This window comes from Falco peregrinus, chromosome 2, assembly GCF_023634155.1.
Source record: "Falco peregrinus isolate bFalPer1 chromosome 2, bFalPer1.pri, whole genome shotgun sequence".
NCBI classification, from domain to species: Eukaryota; Metazoa; Chordata; class Aves; order Falconiformes; family Falconidae; genus Falco; species Falco peregrinus.
This window is the reverse complement of record NC_073722.1, coordinates 125,016,065-125,032,898: the sequence shown is the minus strand read 5'-3', so window position 1 is coordinate 125,032,898 and position 16,834 is coordinate 125,016,065.

Sequence of the window (16,834 nt, the reverse complement as noted above, 5' to 3'; positions counted from 1 at the left end):
AAGCAGCTCTTTGTGACAGTGTCCTTCCTACTCATTTATTATCTATCCTCAGATGATTTCTTATCTTCTTTTTTTTCCCCTCCTTGTCTTTGATGTCTATTTTTTTTACTTTCCACACAATTCAATTCTCCCCCTTGGACAGCATTTCTGACAAAAATAAAAAGTGTGGCAGTTGTGTTTTTTTTGGTTTTAACCTAAGCAACCCCTTTGCCGTTTCTCTGCCGACAACTACTGCTTTCAAACGTTTACCTTTCAAGTGTTCTTTTTTTGTTGAGAAAATAAGCACCCCCGGAGCTCTGTGCCTCCTTACAGCATCCTGTACAGTGGTCCAGAGGACAGGGCTTGGCAGCCTGGGGGCTCACTGAAGCTCCATCCAAGGCAGAATAGGTCAAAACTAACAAGGACAGTCAGAAGAAAGTGTTTCTCAATGGGAAAATACCATTTCACCGAGGTCCAACCTACTTGCAGCAGTTTTGTTTGCAGTGAGGTTCCTCATTCAAAATATATCTGAGTTGAAGCAGAATTTCAAAATGTCCAAATGCCCCATTTCATCATCTTAATATAAAAACAAGGTCCTATTTTCTGGTCTACAACAGTGTTTTGTTTTGAATCTGAACCAATGTCAGACAATATCATTGACTGCAGGGCCCCCAAAAGATCCTGACAAGCATGGACCCGGTGGTGTAAGGTGCTGTGCATAACAGTGAGTTTGCAGTCTAAGTTTAGCACACCCTACAACCCTGCTGATGGGTGTATTTTACATTCTAGCTGCAATAAAATTAACACAGTATTGATTTATTATTGATATCAAATAAAAATCCACTTGATAATCGAAATTCTTCACCTCCAGGAGACTCTTTTCTTTCCTTTTTGTAGATGCCAGCCAACATTTTATAACCACAGTCTATGAGAAGCCTGAAACTATAAATGGAACATTATAGTAATTCAAGTGGAGAACTCTCTTCCACTCCATTTCATCGCTATTTGTTTTGAGTAACTTATATTGTCATCTGAGCCTTTTTTCCTCTTGGAAGGGTGCAGCTCTGCTCGCTGTGGCTCTGCCAGCTGCCTGCATTAGCTCACTGAGCCCACTCCCTGTAGCCCAGCCGGGTATTGTCTTTCAAACTAAACAAATAATTTTATTTAAGAGAAAGAGAGAGAGAGAGAAGAAGAAGAAGGAGAAAATGTCAGCCTACCGTCCCAACTCCCTGTAACTCTGTTTTTGCTGGGTTTTGTGACAAATGTGGTAGTGGTTATGCGCTCTGTACAAGCAACCGCCTGAGTTTGTTCTCTGGCAAAAACAATGGATGATGTCTTGCTTAAAAGTTACATTAAAAAAAATAATTTAACCAACTCATGAATATTGATTTCAATATGCCTTCTTTCTGGGGAACCAAGATAAACAGGCTTCTACTAACTATATTGCAAAGGTGACTTAATTGAACTAATTCTGATGAAGAAGATTATAGAAATTCCCAGACTGGATGAGATGAACATCCACCTTCCCAGGGTCAGGTCTCAGCAGAGGCCAGCGGTCCATGAGATGGCACAGGATGCCGGAGAGAAAGCAAGTATGGAGAGCACGGCAAGATAACCAGATCCTTGCAAGTCAGAGACAATACTGCAGATTATGAGAGTTTAAGTCCTCAAATGCAAATGTATGTGTACATGCATATGCATGCAAGAATATATGTGGCTGTGCTAAGAAATCGTTCACAAGAACAGAAATTATACTGATAGTTGATTATTGATTCTGGTTTTACCACTGCATATTTGATTGCAGTGAAATTCCAAGTATAAAAAGCTAATCTTCAAATTCAAATCAGATGTCAATTTTGACTCTTTCTCACTTCTTAAAACTGCAAATAACCAATTTGAGCCAGGATAGAGACCTTTTGAATGCGAAAGCAATATTAAAATAAAAACATGGTTTCATGTTATGCAAGTATCAGTATCCATTGATTAAGGTCTGATCTTTCAAAAAACAACACGTTATAGTTATTCACTTTAAATGTTAACTACTGTTAACTGGTAGGTATGTTGGCTGCTTTTTAAATAACTTAATTGCTTTTCAAAACATTTGTGGTGAGAAGGAAACTCCAAATGTATGGGACAAAGCTCTATTCATATTAATAGCAGGCAGCACTGTCACAGACCCCTGTACAACACGATGCAGCACAGACCAGGGGATTCACTGAAGAATTAAAACTTGTGGAGTTTTAATCCTGCATCCTTCATTGCTTCTTTATCTTAATCTTGTCTTCTTTGTTTCTCAGTTTCTCCAACTATAAAGCATGGATAGCAAAGCTGACAAACGAGCCTAATTCTTAAAACCAAAGTTGTGCTTTTTCAGATTGTCCAGAAGCTTTCAGTTGTGTGTTCTTGTTCACACGATGAACATTTTAAATGATTAGATTATTTCTATAACTGATACCAGAAAATGACATACCATTTCTAGAAAAATAATTGTCCTTCTTTCAAACAGAGCAGTTGCAATTTCTGAAGCACTAGTAAATTACCTGGAACTACATTAATTTTCACTACATATCTGAATATAATATTTATAAATGGAAATACATAGGGGGTTTGACTCTCTGTAAATGCATTTTGGAGAAAAACTCTGAAGTCTTTCAATTAAATGGCTTTGAACTGACAATGTGTCTGCTGTGAGGTAATTTAAGCTGTGTGTGTATCTGGAAGTGGCACGGGCACCAAACTAAGAATAGGTAAATAAATTTTTAACAGTAGAATCAAGCAAAACTTCCCTTCTTTCAACTTCTGTGAGTAGAATTAGGAAGTATTCCTATTAATTTGGAAGGCTGTGCAGGCATAGGGTAGGAGCTAAAGCCGTTGCCCCATCCACCAGGCAGGTTTGTGGGGGTGCAGACCCAGCCCTGGGGGCTGACGTCCCTCGGGGGGCTGCAGCCTGCGCAAGCGGCCGCTCCAGTGCTGCCGCCCCATCTGAGTTGACTGTTCCTGCACTCCTGGTAGAAATATTTTTCCTCTGTAGCCCAGACACCAGAGCAACATTTGCTTTTCTCTATTTTTTGTTTTACAATACTCATGTCGTCCTGTTTGCCAGGTACACCATCACACTTTCCGTTCTCTTCAAAGGAATAAGGAAGGCGAAGTGATGCTACTTGTAAACTTGTTTCCATCTTTCTTGTTTTGTGTCACTTTATTTTAGCACACCAGTAAAACTCCAGCACATAACCAACTTTTAATTTAGACCAGCTGACCAACAGGCTAATAATAGCTTCACAATGAGCAAATTCAGAAAGGACAGTCTGTCTTGATATTAAACAATTTTAAATCTCTCCTTTCCCTCTAATTATAAGAAGAAAAGCAACTGAAAAGGAAGTGAAGGTGTGGCACAACCATTAGCAACTAGCTGAAATTTCCACATGCAACCTCCCAGGATTTGGCTAGAAAGCAAAATATAAAGTGCCTGCGCTTTCGTTTTGTAAGGCAAATAAGCTAACCAAAATTTTTAAAACCCAAACTGTCTCACAGCTCTTCTGAGCTGGAATGCCAAAGAGGAGGCCTGGGCATACACTGGGAAGGTCACCTGCAGCCACCTAAAAACCACCTGAAAAAATACGCAGGTAATTATAAGCTGGTGCTGAAGGCAGGCTGCTGGGTCACTCCTGGGCTGATCTTCCCTTTCCCCGCTGAATATAAGGGTACCCGGGTGTCTGACGGGGACAATGGGTACAACTGCCATTGCACCTTGTCCCAGTGAAATATCAGCAATGATAAACACTGTAGCTATAACTTGAGTTTCCATTTATCTTGCAAGCCCAGTGTTAAGATGGAGAGAGAGGATGGACCTGATTGGCAAGTAATTACTTAGCAAAAAATATGTTCAGGTGAAGTGAAACTTCTTTGGTTTGGAACTTTGTAGTGCTCACAGATATTTGCTTTAAAATTGCTGGAAATTTCCAGTGAAACTTCTCCCATAGCATAAATTGTTAGGTTTTCATCTTATAATGTCAACATGAGATGTTTTCACTTTTGAGGGAAGTAATTTTGGTTTTGTTTTTTTTTTCCCCTGAACAAAATATTTGGCCAAAACCCATAGTGGAGCTGCAAGATGTTTCAAGGATCTTCTTGGTGTCTTAATATTCATCTTTGTCAGAGAAAAGAGGTTGGTTTCTTACTCCCAGATTGCTGGGTTTTCCCTTCAGCAGTATTTGAACTATTTATCTACATGTGATTCAGCCAGGGAGGTCACCATTTGTGCAACTTCAGGCCAGATCACAACATGCTTATAGGAAGAGACTGTTGGAAATCTCTGGAAGATCCTGGGCAACCAGGGGATTTTTGGGGTATGCCCCTTTCTTCCAGCAAAAGCCTCCAGACAATCTTTATAGGTGTCCACACCCCAGCCCTGAGGAGCTCCCTGACATACTTTTCCATCGGAAGCCCCTGAACGCCATGGCCAGGGCCAGGGCAGGTGGGATGGGGACTGACGCCCAGGCGATGGTCTCAGAACACACATTCGTTTGCAGCAACTCTAACAGTCAGGAAAGAGTCTTGACGAAACAAATGGCTCCTCATAAACATGTCTAAGGAAATTAAGATGCTACAACTGATCTGTTTTAATAAAATTATGCAGTCGGCTCAGTTTCCAAAGTTAGTCACTATATTTTCTGCATCACGCCATGCAATTAATCCTTCCTAAAATAAACGGACTGATTAAAATTCCATTATCCTGACAGTTCACAATAAACCATGGGACCAATGATCCCCTTTCTTTTTAACTATTTAAGCCATTATAATTAATTCTGGATTTATGTCATTTGCTGGTAAATGTTACGATCACCTTACTAACTACTTAAACAATTTCAAACAGTTGCACTCCTTCTCAAACATGTAAACAATGGACAATAATTGAACTATTTAACCTGATTCACATTTCATGAAGTTTCCTTTAAACACAAAGCTCAGTATTGAGTTGCTGGGGTCTCGTTTGTTTGCCTTTTTTTTTTTTTTTCCCCGAGTATCTAATTAAATACTCATGAAAAAAAATATTAACACTTTGGAAAAAGACAGGGAAGTGTCTGAATTTGCCTTCATGATTATTTTGGTCTCATATTCAATTTGTGAGTGCAAAGAGACCTCCTGAAGAACATTCTTATATATTATTATTTCAAACATACTAAAAAAAGACTAATATTTTTCTTCCCAAATTTTCTGCAATTCACTTTTGCCCAAAGTCAACCTTCCTTAGCATGCCCTGTGTTTTAGGATGATGACCACTACACTCATTAAAACAGACGAAATCATAACCATTTTTCTCAGTGGAATCACTTCTTGGTCAAATGGCTCTAGTTTTTACAGCAAACCACCATGGAAACGAAACCAATCTTACAATCAAGCTTATTCCAGCTAAAAGTATTTGAGATCTCCTTCAGTCTCTTTCTGCTGTGCCTCCTAGCCTAGCAGTATCATAGCCTGAACAGCCCCAGAAGTTGGGCTGCTCATACAAATATTCCTCTATTTTTTAAAGTTAGCCTCATCTCTGCTATCCTTGCTCTTTCTCTTACAGTTCTACTTTTGGGGTTCTACTTACTGGCTGTAACGATACAAGGGTTCCTTGGTGTGGCTCTTTGCTAACACTTTGCTCATGCGCCTCTTCTCCAGGTTCTGGCAACCTCCTGGCTATCACAGCAATGGTGTCACGCCAAGCAGGAGGCTTGGCCATGCTGTCTGCCCTTCCATGCCTGCCTGCTGTACCCAGGCAGGACTGCCTGAACCAGGCAAGCACAGGACTGGGGGTCTGCAAGGCCCTCCCTGCCCCCATCTGTGCCCAAAACCACAAGAGATGCAGGTCTATATACTATAGCAATCACACAAAATACACAGAGATCAGCCAGCTTGGAGGAGGTGGATTTACTAAATCAATTACTCCTTTGCCTGTATTTTGTGGGTACTTTTTTATTAAAATAAAAATTAAAAAAAAAAAAGAAAAACAAATGAGAAATGAGGTGATACAATGCTAATGAAATTGCCACTTAAATTGATTTGTCTTGGGTTTGGAAAAAAGTATCAAAATTTTAACTTTTCAAAACCTGTGATTACAAACAGAGATATAATCACCAAATTTTTCAGAAGGTGGAAAATCCATTTTCTAACCAGCCCTACTTACAACTGGGTAGACGGGTTACTTATCCAAACTAACACTGACCTTCAAAAATGTTTGGGTTGATGTCAGTGTTTGGGCTGAGGTTTGGTTTGGCCAGTTCTTATTTTTCCATTGCAATTTACTCATCCCTAGAAGAGATGCAGCTCCAGAATGGAATAAGAAGAAGAATGCTAAGCACACCTAGGCCAAACTGAGCTACTATTTAATAGAAATAATAAAAAAATCCCTTCACCTCATCTTTATCTGGCTGATTGCACACGGCGCTTATTAACGTCGCAGCTGATCACATTATGAAAGCCATCAGCTATAAGAGCAAGGCCTGATGAAAAGGAGGAAAGAAAACAGATTTATTAAACAGCTAAACTTTGTTTACATTGATAAATGAGCCTTGCTAGAGATCCCAAAGTTCATTTTAAACCCCTTTTTTAGCAACTGATTAGCCAGCCAGCTGCAGAAGCCTCCCGGGATCTCCCCAGTGGCATCTGCAGAAACCTTCCTCCTAAGTTTCTCCCAAGGTCTCCCGAGTTGTGCCCAGGTGTTGAGATTTAAGGATGTGCTGTTCCTCACATCAGCTGCACAGGATGGACTCTCGCCCGTACTGTCAGCACCCTGCAAACAAGAAAAGGCCGCCTTTGTGCGCTCTCTCCAGGCGCTGCACCGTGGCTATCTCGTTCTGTTTCGAATTAACAGCGGTGGTGATTTCCGCTGGCTTTGCTTTGTAGAAAGACCCCTATGTTCTGCGGCCGCTCTCCGATTGCAGGGTGCCATAGGAGGCTGCAGGCAGATGCAAATAGTGTCTCAGTTTGATCCCGTGGTTTTGCTTTCCTAGGAGGCTGGGAAGCGAAGGGACGGGCGTTTGGCCATTAGCAGCAAAAGCGGACAGAAAGAACAGAAAATTGGGGTTTAGCATAAAGTGCAAGCTTCGCATGACGTGCTTCGTGCTGAAGGCCATAACATCGGCTGCAAAAATTCAGTCTTCCTGCTACTGGCTTCCAGAACACGATGAAATGGTTGAGCGTATTCATCAGCACAGCCACAGAAATCAGAAAGTGTGAGGCTAAAACACATCAGTCAGCATTACAAAGTACACAGGACAGGATACGAAAGCCTGTTAGCATCCAGAGAAAGAGCTGCAATGAGCATTAGATCACAGCCTAGATGCGATATAAATTTTAATCCAATATAGAGTGTTTAGAAAAATGGTTCCGCAGTGGCTGCTCTGATCTCGGCGGTCCCATGTACTCCAACTACTGAGTCCCAGAGAAGGCGCAGACTGAGTGGCAGTGACTGGCAATGAATGGCCGACTTTCTTCAGCTGCGCTTTCCTACGCTCCTAACAAGATCACAGACAATATATGTATAGGCCTGTGCAAACATACAAGGATGATTAATACTTGCTTGTGATAAATTGCATGTTTACTCCAATGAATGACTCAATAATTACATGAATGTTTTTCCGCTCCTTTGCTAGATTTTATTACTTTACAGCACGCCGCCACCGCAGATACATCATGAGATATGGACCAAAGCCAAGGTCAAAGCTGTGCTCCCAAAGCTGTCCCCCGATCCTGGCCACAGAAATCCCCTCCCCGATGTGGATCAGGCTCATGGGTTGTGAACCACCTCGCAGTGGCTGATTTGAAGGTACTGAACATACAGAAATTCCTGGACATATATATATAATTGGTAGGAAACCGGTTTCAAAAAGGGAAGGCTATTGTACTCAAATCGTGCCCACAGTCCTAGAATAGGTGTTTTTGCCAAAGCAGACAGGCAAATTAATTTGTTGACACTATACTTTAAACAGTAGGATTCAAAGTCAACAGAAAGGTGGTGAAAATATCTCTTCAGATTTATTTATTTATTTGCATTAAACAAAACTTGCCCTTTCTTCCCAATAACCCAACAACCAATCCAAAAAATGGGGTAGAGTTGCCAACAAGTTCCAGTTTGGCCAGATTTAATCCTGTTCTCTCAACATGGTTATGTGACTAAATACCGGAGGCAAACTTTGCATGTCACGTATTTTTCAGGCTTGTATCTGACAGCTCGGTGGAACCGTAAGCATTAAGCCCAAGCAGTATTCCTCATTGCTCCCAGGAGCACTGCAGAACAAGCAATGCTTGAGACTTGAAACGGAAAAAAGCCCAAACAGCTCCACAATGGCATTATACGTGCATAGGTGCACACACACGCACTCACGTACACACCCTTGCAAGTTTTTCCTTCTTCCTCACCTCTTCAGCACTGCATTCTGCAAGGCAATGGCTTTTATCAAATACCTCCTACAAGCAATCAATCTTTGCAAATACAATTATCACAGATAGTAATGATTACCCTCTGCATTTTCAGGGAGATTGCAAGATATGTGGAATGTGGAGACTTTATAGCATTAAATGTATTTTAATTCATGCTTTCTATTACCCATTTATTAATGAAACATTAAAAAGAATTGAACATTAAAAAATTTGCTATTTAACTTTAGTGTGACTTGCTAAACCTTTTTCTGCATTCCAGACTCTTTGGCTATCGAAAATAATTTGCTCAGTGTCACTTGTTTCTCCAGACAGCAGTACTCTGTCCAGTTTAGTGCAGTAACACATTCTGCACCCACTTCACACTGGTGGTGCAACACTGGCAGACAGATCATGAGTCAATACCATTGATATAGAAAGAGGTTTATGAAAAGCTTGCCAAGCCCTTTCCATTCCATAGGTTTCCCAAACATGCAACTTTTTTCTTTTTTCTTTTTTTTTCAAAACATGAAGAGAAAATCTTAATATTTAATTTTCATTCCTTTACTTTCTGCATTATGATTGTGCCTGCCAGAAATACCTTAGGGAATGTGACTCATAGCAGGTTCATTCTTCCTGACCCCATTTTTGGCAGGGCAGACTGTAAGCGCAGCACTGTGCTTTCTGCACTTCGGGGACACGGGCTGCGTGCAGGTCACGTACATACTGTCCTGTGTTTACAGCAGAAAAAAGTAAAGTTGGGGAAGTACGAGTTGCACTGGAACATGACATAGGTTTTGGCTCCCATCAGATTCGATCTGCCCAGCACAGAGAGATGGAGAGATAAGTTGTGGAGTCTAGCGAGAAGCTAGTGGGGTTTGTGTTAGCTGGCCACAAGGATGGGTGCTCACATCTCCCTTTTTAGAACAAAACTGCACAAAATACACCACATGCCCTCCCAGCCTGACATACACAGTTAGAGTAAAAACGTGAGGAAAATTTTGCTCACCTGACAGACAGAGAGCAATGCCAGCAAACTCGGGGGAATGGTTTACAAGCACTCAGCAGGGAAAACCAGCTTCTGGGAATTACATGGGTAAGTATATTTTAAAGATTCAAATATAACACTAAATTATGTGGAAATGTATAGAAATTAACAGACTATCTCAATTTTATATCAATAAAATCACATCTTGAAACAAAACAGCATCTTATTCTAATGGCAAATAATGGCACATATACAGTAATCTGGGCAATCAGTATGCTTGCTTTATGTAAAGGGAATGCAGGTTTCAAAATATGTATGATCGAGCCAATTGATTTTGCTGTAATGGGCTATTTTCTTAATGCCTGTCTAGAGGAAAAAAAAACCAAACCCCATTCATCGCTTCTGGACTCCACGGTGAATTGCAATAGGCAGGGCAGGCTTCAGAACCATTGTGAAAATCCAGGGCTCCAGCAGGAAAAGCTTGGATGGGAGAAGATACTGAGACTGAAGGGAAATGTAAAAAAAAATAAATTAGAAGTTTATTTCTTTTTTTTTTTTTTTTATATTAGGTTATCTGTTTCACCGTTATGGGAAGAGGCACCCAAGACCTCAGTGCTCTCTGACCCTCAAATGAATAAAGCTGACCGAGTTTTATCGTGACTATAATGGTGCTGGAGTTCATATCTACAACTTAATCCACACCAATATATCTATTGTCTTTGAGCAGTAGGGAAAAAATCCTAGGATGGTTGATTTTGTTTTCTTTGCATGGGGAGAATTTTCAGTGTGAAATTCCCAATCTTTCCTTTAAATTTGTCTTGCTGCCTTCTTGAGCCCTTCAAAAAACACCATGAACTATTCTCTTTAAATCGTGAAGGCTGTCAGTGTTGTGTCTATAATTGTTATTTTCCCCTTCTGGCTTTTCTTCTTTCCCGTCTTCCTTTCAAACAAGACTCACATCTTTTGGTTTATTTTTGGTTTTGATGTTTGAAGAAGCTGGTATCTTCTTATGCGTTTTATCATGCTGCATTTCTTTTTATGTGGTTCTGCATCACCTACAATCCACTGGCAAAGGGTAGATGACACACAGAAGTAAAACCAACTAGCTCAAATCCTTCTCTCTGTCTCACGGTAAGTTGGCAGACATATTCAGGTACAGCCTGTAAAGCTGAGCAGAAAGCAGGAGTAAGACCACTGGAGGGTTTGTTGTGGGCAACCACAGATGTACTGGTCCATGATGGTTGCACCAGTGAGATCTCCCTCTACCCAGCCCTGAAGGACGATGCCCGCTTCAAAGAATCCCACCAGGATAACTCACCAGACTAATCCATAAATAATTTTATTGTCCTTATAACATATGTAATTCTCCCCAGTTCCTTGCAAGGACAAAAACTATTTCAAGTTTATGTCTGAGAAAACTTTAGGCACCTTACAGGATATCTGGGAATATTCTGAATTCAGGCTTCTTTTTTTAGCTTCTCTGGTGCAAAGACGATTGGATTTATATTTAGTCTGTGTTTCGGTCCCTGTTTTATAAACACAGGAGTTCTGAGACAAAATAATAATAGTGTGAAAATGGACCAACCGCAGTGATGGCAAATATATGGATCCAGGTTTTAGTTTATAGTTACACAGAAAATGTTTTGCTGAAGTGGTGGTCCCTAATGTAAGATTCACTTTTAATTACCCAAAACACTCATATTTGAGTAAAAAAAAAAAAATAAACACATAACAGAGATAGAGACAAGGATATGAATGTCAGTGGTCATGAAATCATTGACTGGAAAACCTAAATGATGTATTTTATTAATTTAACTAAGTCAGTGTAGCCATAGCTTTTCATTGCCAGTGTAATAATTTGGGGGTTTAAGCTTTTGTCTTTCCAGAGAATATTTCAAGCCCTTAAGTCCATGTGGTTTATTTGTCTAACTCTGCTAAATTTCTAACTGCAGTAGCAAATACTATTTACTGTTTTTAAAAGGGCTGTCAAAATTCTTAGATATCAGATGAGTGTAATGAATATAGGAAATAATAAATATTTTCTTTTCCATGTCTAGTAAATAATAAATATTTTAGATTTCATCCTTTAACTGTTCATTTGACTTTCCACTTGGAAGCATTACCACTGTATTAGTAAAGAGTCACTATAGGAAAAGACGAGATGTTAAATTACATTTTTAGCTATCTTGACATGCCATACTTGGCACGGCTTTCTCAGTGAACAAGCTAGTCTATATATTTCAGAGAAATTAAAACCATATGGCAACACCTTAAAAAAAAAAAAAAAAAAAAAAAGCCCTTCTCTGGAAGCATCCTTGGAGTTTTCAAAATGTATATGAATTAAATATAGTCATATTTATTTAGAAAGGATCTGTTTGGATTAGACATAGCCCCCTCATTTCTGCTCCAAGAATTGCACTGCCAATATGCTACTGCTGTAAGTCACAACAGGAGATAACTTAATGACTGAATTTCTATTAATAACCTCTTCATCTCTAAGTTGAGTAATGTAATTTTCCCTAAACTCAGCTTTTGTGAAGACTATTACATTAGGGCATTGATTAGAGGATGAGAGCTTTCCTCTGACATACCAGAAAATTGATTAAGTAATACTGTCACTGGAGGGAGATTCCACTCCTCACTGTCAATTTGAAAGACTACAGAAGAAGTTAAACAGTTCGGATAGGTATCAGCTAGTGCTCTGCAGATCCATACTGAAGCGGGCTTTGAGTGTCCCTGCATGCTGGTCTTGGGACCGCCGGCGTGGTCAAGGCAGGAGACCTCGGAGCCCCCGAGGCACGACGACCCCTGCAAAAAATCACATTTGGGACACGGGACCAGGGAGGTGGAGCACAAGTGGGCTCACACACCTCGGCAGCACGTGCAGATGTCCCTTCTGGCCAGATACCATCATAATCCTTAGTAAGTTCATCAGGGATTCTTTAATTTTAATATTTAGAGAGTCTTTAATTCCTATAAGGCAGTGAGGAGGTGTTGGGTCATAGTGCCACCTTCTCCTCACATGCCTGAGCTGGAGAAAGGTGATAGGGAAAAAAAGGTGCAGCTTTTCTTGAATTATCTGGTGACATTACAAGCTTTGACAAGAAGAGAAATCTCCTCCAACTCCTACCTAGCCCAATATGTGGTCAAATACATGACTTAAGCGGAAAGCATTTGATTACTTGAATATAGGTATATAAAACCATTCAATTTGGTATAGATATTTTGATATAGGAAACATATTTTCAATTTTGTATTTTATGTCAGTGAGGAAGCATGTAAAAACATTTCAGCAACATAATACCCTAAAAACTAAAGCCCTCAATTTTCCCCTGCCTCTGTTCCTATATGCTTCTTGTATATTTGCACATTTGGATATGATGACAATTAGTTCTGTGCTGCGGGACTGGATTGATTTCGTTTTCTGGGTCTCGTCCAGCTAAAACGTTACAGGTTCAAATACAGAAGCCTCTGGTTAATGAACTCCAGAAAGTGTAAAATACTGAGGCCCTGCAGTTACACGATCACCCTTCCGAACAGAAGCACTAATATCTAACAAGGCGAGCTACTGTTCTACCCTTTAGAAGAAGCTCATAAAAAGTAGGTTTAATTTGTCTGGGAAAAATAGACTTTAAAAAACTGGTATAAGTTCCCTGGTGGAAAAACATGCTTCTATTATGAAGCCTTCCCACCAAATGTCTTGGAAATTAGGCAAAGTTAACATGTCCAGTTGGAGCCGAGCCAGGAAATGAACAGTGGATGTTCTCTTGTAAAAATCCTGAAAGCTGCAAGTAACCCATAAACAGTTTGCAGAGTGAGTCAAAATGGACCATTTTATGTTCCCTAATGGAAATACAGCTTATTTGTACATGGATTCAAAGTAACAATGTGATGTCATCAAATGATTTAAGGTCAGAAGCATAGCAAGAGTCAATATACAGTGGTGGATGGAAACATCCTATTCTTCCTGAAGTATTTTGGAGGAGCCACCAACACTAGGGTTTGTCTTGGCCCTTTGGAGCTGGTACAGGAAAACCTCAGCGGCTCTATTCCTGGAATTGCAAGGTGGGAAGTTTACTGTTACCATCAGTCTAAGGAGGGCTTTCAGGAATATTAGTAAAGTTTGCATTCAGCTCAGAACACAGAGAGATTTCCTACAGAAAAGCACACCTTTGGCTGGTGTGGCCAAATAAATGATCTGTGTTTGGTGTTATCTCCAGAATTAACACCGAGGTCTGTAGATCAGACTCAAAGCAGAAACAGCTTTGAATCAGGTATTCCAGTTTACAGATTTGCTGCAGAAGAAGTGCACACCTGAAATAGTGTCCCCTGAGGACCATGCTTCCTGCAAAGTAAGGGGAGCCGGGATGTCCCTCAACCTTTTACTTACAGCCAGAGGCTCTTTCCTTTGCATTCTGAAATGTGAGATTTGAACCCTTCTTTCACAATATGATTTTAATTTGTAAAGTGGTTTTGAGCCTGTGGCAGAAAAACCAGAAGGTTGAAGTGTTATCCAGCACTGATACATAGTTTTTTCAAAGCTTTAGAACCAGATGAGCTAGGAACAGTAATTCCATTTTTCTTTCAAAGGCAGAACAGAGCAGTGAAAGGTTCAAATAAGGTGCTCACAAAAAGGTAGAGAAGAAAATTTTTGCCTGCGTAATGTAAGTCCCATAGATTATTGACGGCAGTGTGTTCATCAGCAGCTATGTGCAAACAGGCTGAACAATCCTCAAAGCTCCAGTTTCACTAATTGATACTTTTTCCCCTGAAACAATCTTAATGGAAGAATGCTTCCTTAGCTTCTTGAGGTAAAGTTTGACAGTGACTCTTGAGTCATTTCTGTCATTTATCTCGCGTCATTTTATTCATTACTATCATACTTATTACTATGATAAGAAAACATGCCCATCATTTTGATGAGGGATGTGTTGCATCACACTCAGTTGTAAGCATCACCATTCATTCAGAAACTTAATCATAACTGGTCTAACTAAATTGCTAGGAGAAATAACCAGCTCAGAGTTAATTTCTATTAAGGATTAGTTTTTGAACATAAACTGTATTTGATAGAATCTTTTAGGTTGGAAAAGACCTTTAAGATCATCAAGTCCAACTGCTAACCCAGGGCTGCTAAGCCCACCACTGAACCATGTCCCTAAGCACCACATCCATGTGCTTTTTAAACACTTCCAGGGATGGTGATTCTGCTGCCTCCCTGGGCAGCCCATTCCAATGCTTGGCCACCCTTTCAGTGATGATATTTATCCTAATATCCAACCTAAACCTCCCCTGGCGCAACTTGAGGCTGTTTGCTCTTGTCCTGTCACTTGTTATCTGGCAGAACAGACCGATGCCACTCCTTTCAGGTAGTCGTAGAGAGCAATAAGATCTACTAGTAAAGTTGAACTACATGTCCTGGTCCCAGTAGGAATATTAAAACCCTCATCAGTCTAGCTGACACAAGGGGATAAATGGAGAATATAATTAATTAATTAATAGAAAAGGCTCTAATTAAATTACAAATCTCAAGATGCATACGCAGAGCACAGAGCTCACCGGGTATCTCTCCAGGACATTGCATGGCTCTGTACAGACCCAGCTGGATTCCCTTTACAGATGTTTTCCTACACAGTTTGTGGAAGTGGGTAGGATGATCATGATTTTTACAAACCTATGCAGGCAGAGCAAAATGACATGAGATTACTGAGGTCAGCTGGACATATACAGCAGAATATAGTAGACTCTATTCCTTGACTTCCAACTCGGGTCTTTTCTTATTCCATGGATTGTATGATCCATTTTCTCTAAGAACATTTCTGAAATGAGAGCTTACTCTCTGAAAAATATGGGAAATCTTCAGCCATTCATTGAGGAATTGTTGGGAAACATCAACACTCATCATCTATTGTTAAAAATTAAAGATACGATTTTCCGGGCTTTATTCGTTTTGAAGGAAACTTCTAGTTCAGTTCTACATACTGATATTTGCAAGCACTCATTTGTCTTCAGTTTTGGCAGTAGGTTAGCTGCAGATTCAGTGGAACAAGTCACTATTTAATCACCTTTCTATATTTCATGGCAGCTGCCAATTATAAGGTGGGAGAGAGGCATGGATAGGCTAGAACCATATGGTGTACTCTAAAAGTAGATAATTTAGGAATGACATTTATTTGTATAAAAAATAGTGCCTTCTCTTACCTACCTGTTAGGCATGGCCTTTTCATGAATCTTGCCCACAGTTGCAAGAAAAGCAAATTGGAATAAAATGAGATGCCAAGAACAGCACTTGCTGGTTGGGAACATTACTGTTTTATTATAGGAAAATACCTGTATCACACTCATAAAGAAACTATTAAAAATGTAGGTAGGCTACCCTTTCTACCTCCTTCCACATACCCACACCGACACACAAAACCACCCTTTCTTCTGAGCCCCCATTTCAGCCAATTTCTTTATGAGGCTTGTGTCTAACCAAGCATCAGGAAAGTCACAGACAAAGAAGGGTGTGAGCAGGAGGAATCTTTCTGTCTCCATTAAGGTTCCATAAAATTTCAGTCCAAAAGGTGTAGCTTGGGATGCAGCAAGGAGTTCATACACATGAAGTCTGCGAGGAGATGGATTTCCTACTTCCTACAGACCCAAATACATACAGCAGCACGGGTAGACCTGTATCCTTTGTACGTGTCCTGCAACAAGTAGATGTGATGCTGAAAGATTTAATTAGACGCACATTCAAATGTTGCTGAGAAAGAGGAATTCAAGAGGAGAACTAACAGACTGCCTTCCTCTTCAGCCTTTCTGTTGAGCTGCATGAGGCTAGGGTTGAGCAGAAGCCACTAAATAAAGCAAGGAATTTAAATGTTGCTTTCTTGCAAGTTGACTGAAACCAAATATACTTGATAACAGGGCTAAGTCCTTGTGGGAGCTGAGCCGAGTCTTTCACACATTTCCTCAGGTAGGAAACCGCTGTGCAACATTTCAAAGCAACGTCCCTCCCATTTTTCTTAAAAGAGCTCTTTAGCGACTCCCGAGGTTGTGGTTTCCGAGTCTCACAGGTTGGACACGCTGCTGGTTCCTCACAGGACATGGTGTATGTGAGTCTTAGGAATGTATTTTCCCTCGTTTACAGATCCATATCCCCACCCTGTGGCATGACCTGGCCTGTAAAGCCACCAGAGCTCCCCCGCTCCCCCCAGGCTCATAGCCTTCCTCCTGGGCCACCCTCCTGCCTCCAAGCTTAGAAAAAAATGCAACAGGATGGGTCAGAGGAACTCCATGGAGGAAAGTGGACACGATTCAAAGCTGCTTTACGGTAGCCCTGAGGACAGAAAAATAGAACAGCTCGAGTCCTCTCCATGCCCAGTGAAAAACTGAAATTAAATTCACTGTATCAAGAAAGATCCTCTGGCTTTTCCATCAGAGGGGGACAGAGGAATTTACCACCTGGAATTCAGCCAAAGG